The sequence below is a fragment of the Chenopodium album genome, chromosome 4 (assembly GCF_948465745.1).
Source record: "Chenopodium album chromosome 4, dcCheAlbu1.1, whole genome shotgun sequence".
Lineage (NCBI taxonomy): Eukaryota > Viridiplantae > Streptophyta > Magnoliopsida > Caryophyllales > Amaranthaceae > Chenopodium > Chenopodium album.
In genome coordinates, this window is record NC_137837.1 from 28919930 (window position 1) to 28927547 (window position 7618).

General features: G+C 41.1%; 1 non-coding gene across 1 annotated transcript; it reads left to right on the forward strand.

Annotated features, from left to right (window-relative positions):
* Window positions 1-3445: 3445 nt before the first annotated feature.
* LOC145629858 (small nucleolar RNA R71) lies at window positions 3446-3553 on the forward strand. The gene has a single exon (XR_014111985.1). It is a non-coding gene; the product is annotated as a small nucleolar RNA R71 (small nucleolar RNA).
* The last annotated feature ends 4065 nt before the right edge of the window (window positions 3554-7618 follow it).

The following is a 7618-nucleotide window of genomic DNA, read 5'->3' on the forward strand; positions in this document are numbered from 1 at the left end:
GCGCCTGGTGCTAGCCATTGGCGCCTGGCACCAATAAGCTGGTGCTGGCGCCAGCTCTGTTTTGAGTGCGCCAACCTCGTTTTGCGTGCGCCAAGTGCTCTGTTTTGATATTTTATCTTTTTGGCTGATTTCTCTATAAATAACGTATTAAAAACTCCGTTTTCATTCACCGATTCTCATCAACAATCAGTTTTAATTAATTCTCACCTACAATCAGTTTTCATTCGCAATCATTAATTCTCTCATTCTCTTCTCATCATTCATCTTTCTTTCTTTCTCTTTTTCTAAACTTTTCTTTTACATACAAAGTTCCGCATTCATTATATCTAGAAACACTTAGCCATATTCGAAGTTGCCTTCGCCCTAGACGTGAAAGGTTTAATTTCTGAGGGTTTGGTCCCAAATCTCTTTTTCAATTATATAATTTAATTGTTTTGTTTATTATTTTCCTTGAAGTTACTAACGTGTGTATTTTGTTATTAGAAAGAGGTACGAGGCATCAAAGTAAGTACTTTAATGGTTTAATTGATATTATGATGTAGAAATCATGTTTACATTGTTATTATGATATTCCTAGTATCATGTCTAGGGTATTTTTAATATTAAATATGATTGTTGCAATGCTTCCTATGTTCTTCCTAATATTTATGATTGTTAGTATCATGTTAGGGTTCAAGATTTGATTTTTATTGCTTAGTGACATGCTAGGGTTTGTTATTAATCTTGTTAATATCATGCCTAGGATCTTGCTATTTTTATTATGCTTTAGTATTAATATGATTATGATTATAATTGTTATAATTTATTATTATTATTTTGATGATGATTATTTTATTATGATTATAATTTTATTGTCATGATTATTATGTTGCTTGATGCTTATTTATTTTTATTGCTTGATCACACCTTTTATTGCATGTTAAAGGGAATTTGGTACTTGTAATCACGCTTAATAAGATAATTAATAATCTTGTTAGGGTTAATATGATTATAATTCAAGTGATCGCCAATAATAGTTTATTTATGCATTAATATTCAACCAACATAGATTAAACAGGTTTAGGGTTAATCCTATTGATTGCATGTTAGTCAGAAAGCGCACATGAATACGATCAGAATAAAGTAGAGGCCTATTATTAGGGCAGGTTCAATCTCTTTTAGGTTGGATTTGTACCTTCATCCCCGAACCCTTATTTGGTTCTAGACCTTATGGAGTTGACGATCTCTTGGATCGTTAAGGGGTGTAACCTTCACCTCGTGAACGGTTTACAAGTTCCTAAAACTTGTTGGAGACTCTTTTGCTCTATCTTCTTCCCTTTTGGACGCCACCGTACTTTAGTGTATGATCACAGCTGGGTTCAAGCATGGGGATTAACGCTTGAAATCTATTCCTTACACTATCACATCCCTATATTTCCTTAAAACATCAAGAAGTTTTTCCCTCCTTATCAAGAAAAGCAAATTTCAAAGAAGGGGGAAGGGGTTTGAGTTCTACCTTGGGAGGAGGCTTAGAACTCTCCTCCAATTTCTCCTCCTTGGACTTAAGCTCGACCTCAACTTAATGTTCAACTTATTCCTTTGAGGATTCCTCCATTGCCATGACAAATTCTTTAGCCTCTTGAGAGTGGAACTCTTCTTTGCATGTAAGGGCTTCAATCATTGGATCTTGAGGCCTCATCACGACCCTCCCCAAGTGATCTAGCTCCTCGTTCACAACATCAACTCTATAGCATTTTTCAACCATGGGGGTCTTGAGCAACTTCGAAAATTCAAAGACAATTTTTTTCATCAGCCACTTCACAAGTGATGGTGTTGTTCTTGCAGTTGATGACCGCCCCCAAAGTTTTAAGAGCTTCACGTCCCAAAATCAAAGGAGTGTTAACATCTTCCTCCATATCCATCACTACAAAGTCACAAGGCACGTAGATATGTCCCACTTAAATTGGAACATCCTCAAGCTTACCATAAGGTAATTTCACCGATCGATCAGCTAATTGAATTGTCTTCCTTGTAGGGATCATCTCAATATTGAGTTTTTGAGCAATGGATAGAGGGATTAAACTAACACTTGCTTCAAGATCGGCTAAGGTGCCCCTAGCTTCCATGTTCCCAATTTTCACCGGCAATGTGAAACTTCTCGGGTCTTTTTCCTTCTTGGGCATCTTATGTTGGACAAGAGCACTCACTTGATGTGGAAGGGTGATAAGCTCATCATTGAGATTCTTCTTGTTGGTGAGAATATCTTTGAGGAACTTGGAATAAGATGGGGTTTGTGTCACAACTTCAAGAAAAGGGAGGTTGATATGCAAATTCTTTATGACACTAAGAAATTTTGTGAATTTGTCATTCAACTTCCTCTCCGCGAGCCGACCGGGAAAAGGAACCGGTCCATCAAGATTCCTAGCCTCACTAGGATTTGAAGTTGTCTTCTCATTGTCTATCTTCTTCTTCTTCTCCGAACCTCCTTCTATCTCATCACCTTTTATTTCTCACCTCCCTTGTTTTCATTCACACTCTCCTCTCCTCCCTTCTTTTCCTAACTATCCCCTTCATTTGGTCCTTCATAGGAATTTCCCGACCTCAATGTGATCGCCTTGCATGTATTGGGTTTTTGATTGTGAGATGGGTTAGGTTGTGGTTGTCCGGGTAGAGTGGATGGCGAATTGAAAGGAGTTCTCTTGGCCAATTGAGCTAGTTGTGAATCAGCCATCTTGTTTTGAGCTCTTATCTCTTGCATTTGTTGCCCAAAAGATTGCATTTGCGCATGCATGGCTTGGAGGAGTTGAGTTTGAGTTAGCTCCGCTTGAGGTGCTTGTTCTTGATGGTTTCTTTGAGGTGCTTGGGTTTGATTGTTGTATTGGTTGTTCCTTGGATAGCTTCCTCTTGGGTTTTGGGGTTGAGATGGAGGTGGATTTTGATATTGAGGATTGGAGTTATATGAAGGTTGAGCTTGTTGGTTCCATTGTTGAGGTTGAGGTACAAACCCGGGTGGTGGTTGTCTCCAAGTTACTCCACCGCCGCTTCCTCTAAATCCCTCTTGCCTTGTGTTGTATGCCGCTACATGTTTGGGGCTTAAACCTCCACAATAGGATGTATCATGGTTTGTTCCTCCACAATTTTGACAAGAGAAAGAGTTAACTTGAGAAGAGCTTGCTCCACCACTTGAACTTGCATTCACACTCGTGTTCAATTTGGAAAGCCCTTTTGTTAGTTGATCAATTTGATGTTGTAATTGATCAACTTTCTCCAATTCGTAAATACCACCTCTCTTTGGAGCGTTTCTTCTTCGGCCCCCCCAAGAGTAATTCTTTGCTACCTCTTCTATTGTGGCTTCAACTTGATTTTGAGGGATCTTGATTAGTTGACCACCCGCCCCCACATCCAAATTGGCTCTTGACATGGGCTCCAATCCGTCGTAGAAAAACCGCATGAGCAACCCTTGATTGTACTCATGGTGGGGACATGCTTGCACCAACTCTTTGAATCTCTCCCATGCTTCACCAAGACTTTCATCGGCCTCTTGCTTAAATGATGCAATTTTCCTTCTCATTTCGGCGGTCTTCTCTTCGGAGATAAGGCGCTTCAAGAACGCCTTTACAACCTCCCTCCATGTTGTGAGAGAGTTAGGCTTTACTTGCTTTAGCCATTTCTTTCCTCGTCCGATGAGAGATTGCCGGAAAAGGTGCATACGAATGTATTCTTGACTCACTTCATTGGTTTGCATCATTGCGCACAATTCAAGGAATCGGTCCAAATGTTCAATAGGGTCCTCACTTGCACTTTCGGAAAATTGCTCCGATTGGACTATTCGAGTAAATTGTTGATGGATTGAGAAGTTGGTTTCCGTGACGGGTAGCAAAATCCCTCCCGTGAGCTCATAATCCTCCGGATTTCCGAACTCACGAAACAAGACATCATTCTCTTGTCCCGCCATTGATTCGCGTGGTGAACTTGAAGAGTAAGTATCACTCTCACTATCAACTATATCACCAAAACCTCTTCCCTCGTCTTGATAAAGCCTACGGACTTGTCTCAAGGTTCGGTTGATTTCGTGGTCAATCTGATGTGAGGGTGCTCCTTGAGACCTCCTAAGCATTCACCAAAGCTAAGCAAACAATTAGCAATTACAAAGATTATAAAACAAAAGAAGCAAAAAGAAAAGAAAGCAAAATGACTCTAACAAAAGCAATAATATTCGCTAAACAAGCCGCTTCCCCGGAAACGGCGCCAAAATTTGGTCGGGACAAGATAGGTCGTTAAGCTAGCACCCTAACCAAATTAATCATTTATAAAGCCTAAACCTACACTAAGCTAGTTAGTGGCAAGTAAAGGGTCGAACACTAGGGAAGCACGCTAATTCAACATCAAATATCACTAATGCAAGAGTGAAAAGGGGATTGTTTTGTTGGTTTTGTTGAGTAGAACACTAAAACTACAGGTAAGCAAGAAAATGGTTATTAAAATCAATAGAAAATGACGCTAGGGATTCGGGGGTTTCAAACATGCATTAGAAAGAGGGGAACAATGATAGTTATCATGATGAACATGCTAAAGAACACAAGATTCTACCTAAACAATTCATTCTCATGCAATAGTCTAGGCAAATCAATGAAAGAAGTCTATGCTAATTAGGATCATTCTCATGCATCCTATTAGACACAAGCAAATCAAGAGAATAAAGAAGCACAATACATGAAACTCCATTTTAACAACTCATTCTTATGCAATCATTAAAATAGAGGTGATCTTAATCTAGTTCAAATCATTTTCATGCATTCAAACTAGGAGGCAATCAAATAAAGTGCAACAATAATCTCAAGCCATTAAAAATCATGTCTTTCATCAATTTAAGGCATGTAGTCAATCCAACTATCATCATTCATCCGTCCTTCAATACATATCTTCCACCCCCTTCCCCTAGCTAAGAGTTTAGCCTAAAGAAGGGAGATTAAACATAATATCAAAACTAGAAATAAACACAAGAAACTCAAAACAAAACATGATTAAAATATATGAAATCAATAATAACTAGATAAACTAATAAGATAGACAAAAATAAGTAACAATAAAACAAATAAATAATATTAAAGGAAAGGAGAGGAGATTACTAAAGAAAGGATTGAAGAAAGATGAAAACTTGGATACTTGCTTGATTAATGGAAGATTAAAGCTTGAGCAAAGTTGAATACAATAAAGGAAGCTTGAATAACAATCTATTTTCTCTCTCTAGATTAGGATAATGTTCTATGGAATTAGTACTAAGTGTCTCCCTATTACAAAGACTCCCGTCTATATATATGTGGCTCCACCCAAAAGAAAGAGACTTGGACAACAAGGCGCAAATAAATCGTAAACCCAGCCGTGCGTGCCCGCACAGATGAGCTGCGCACCTGCACACAATGTTTGTGCGCCCTCTCAGCGTACTGCGCGGCCGCAACTTTGAGGGTACGGGGAAAATGAGCGCGCCCGCGCATCGGTGTGTGCGCCCGCACACAAGTTGCGCATAGGGTCACGCAAACTCTCTGGTTTGGCTCTGTTTCTTCAGTCTGGCTGTGCGGGTTTTGACAGGGCTGCGCGCCCGCACAGCCTCACGTGTGCGCCCGTACAGAAGCCGCACAGTACCCCGCGCACAACAGATAGCTTGGCTTCTTGATATTCTCTTTCTTTCGGCACATAATACCTACAAAACCAAAGCATGGAAATCAAAATAAAAATAAAGCGAGAAGACTAAGAGAAGGAAAGATAAGGGTGAAAAGGAAAGAGGAAGCAAAACTAAGTAAAAATGCTTAGAAAAAGGGCCAAACATGCGCAAATGAGGGGAAAATCCTTAGAGAAAAAGGATAAAAGAGTGGCATAAATGCCACTCATCAAGTACCGGCAGGCGACCTCTCCGCCAAGTTTATCAACATTGCCTCATGGAACATGTGTCGAGGTGGAGGATCAGGGACGATGAAGAGATCCGAGGAGTGTTGGACAACCACTTTCTCACTAAGGTACACCACGGCCTCATACATCCCCTGAAAGTAGCAACGCTCGGTAGTGTACTGCGCGGCCAACGCAGGAACAGCCAGATCGACCCATGGCCGATACACTACATCAGGCTCCTATAAAACATGTTTATTAGATAAAAGTCTATTAAAAGGCAATACAAGAGACAAGTGTCCAAAAGAACATACCGAGAGGATTAATTCTCGAACACATGCAGTAGTGGCCTGACTACTGATGCGACCTCCCCAACAGTCGCCAATAGGGAGCTCGCGAGGAGATGGTCTCGCTGGCTTTAGCGATGGAAAATACTCTTAGAACCAAATCTATGAAGGAAGACAAAAAAAGATCAGCGAATGATAATAAGAATCTAGAGCTAACATTAAAAAGGAATAAAGTATACCTCTACGATTCTCCAGATGCTGGAGAGTGCGATGTCCCCTGTGAAGTAAAAGTAAGGAAAATAGCATAGGCCAAGCTGGCCAAGTCATAGTTCCCGACCAAATGAAGGTTGTAGAGAGCAGGGAGGTAGCGTAGTAAAGAAGTACTCGGCTACCTCTGTCAGGAGAAAAGGTCCTTAACAGCAAAATTAGAACGAAGATGCGTACCCGCTGCTCACTGGTGGTCGCATCATCCTCAAAAGCCATCGCCAGAGTAGACCGGCGGATACGCCGAGCACTAAGGCGTGTCGGCTCAGCCTCGGAACGGGCCCAAATAGTAATCGGACCTAACAACTCCTCGACCATCGGAGAAAGGACAGTAATCATACTGACAAATGGTAGCGCGGTGGAATGAAACTCTAGTCCCGAGATTAGACTGAAGTAAGCAGGGGTGACAGTCATCTCGCCCCAAGGAAAGTGAAAGGTGTTGGTTGTGTCCTAGAAGAACTCCACCAAAGCTCGAACCACGTGGTGGCTTGCGTCAAAAGAGTACATGGCCTAAGTGGCCCGAAACAAGGAAGGCAGCCCGCAAGAATCCCATAGCAGTCGCAACTCCTCATCGTTGCAAAAATATTTATCGTACAAAGAGCCAATGGTCTCGTTGCCAGAACCATGGCTACGAGTCATCCCGCTGACAATCCCGCGACGCACCCGCTCAGAGATGTGGTGCTCGGGCGCGAAGAACAAAGTACGCTCATCCCACTCCAAGAAGGGTCCTAGAGAGGTGGATGGCTCCTCGCCCTCACCAACGGGCAAGTGCTCCCGTCGAGTATCCCTTGACCGAGAACCGGAAACGCGTTGTCTAGCCATACTGTATTATGTAAAATAACAAAAATTAAGGCTCTATAGTCTCTAAGGTATGCCTAGCCACATGATACTATGTTCGCAAAAATAAAGTACGTAGTACTAAAACAGAGCACGATTTCAATTCAAGCATAGATGGCATTTTAAAGCAATCAAACAATTTCTTGCAATACTATGACAATTATTGTGACAAATTGAACAAGAATAGCTAGCAATTGCGCCAAGAACAAGCCGCATTATTCTAACGACCTCAAGGGGTTCAACAATGGTGAATTGTTCGTTTCTCCACCAAATTGAGTCAAAGAAGTCTCAAAACACTCCCAAGGCAATATACAAACATAATCAAGCAATTTCATGGCATAATTTCAACAAACAAAGCGATTAAGCAA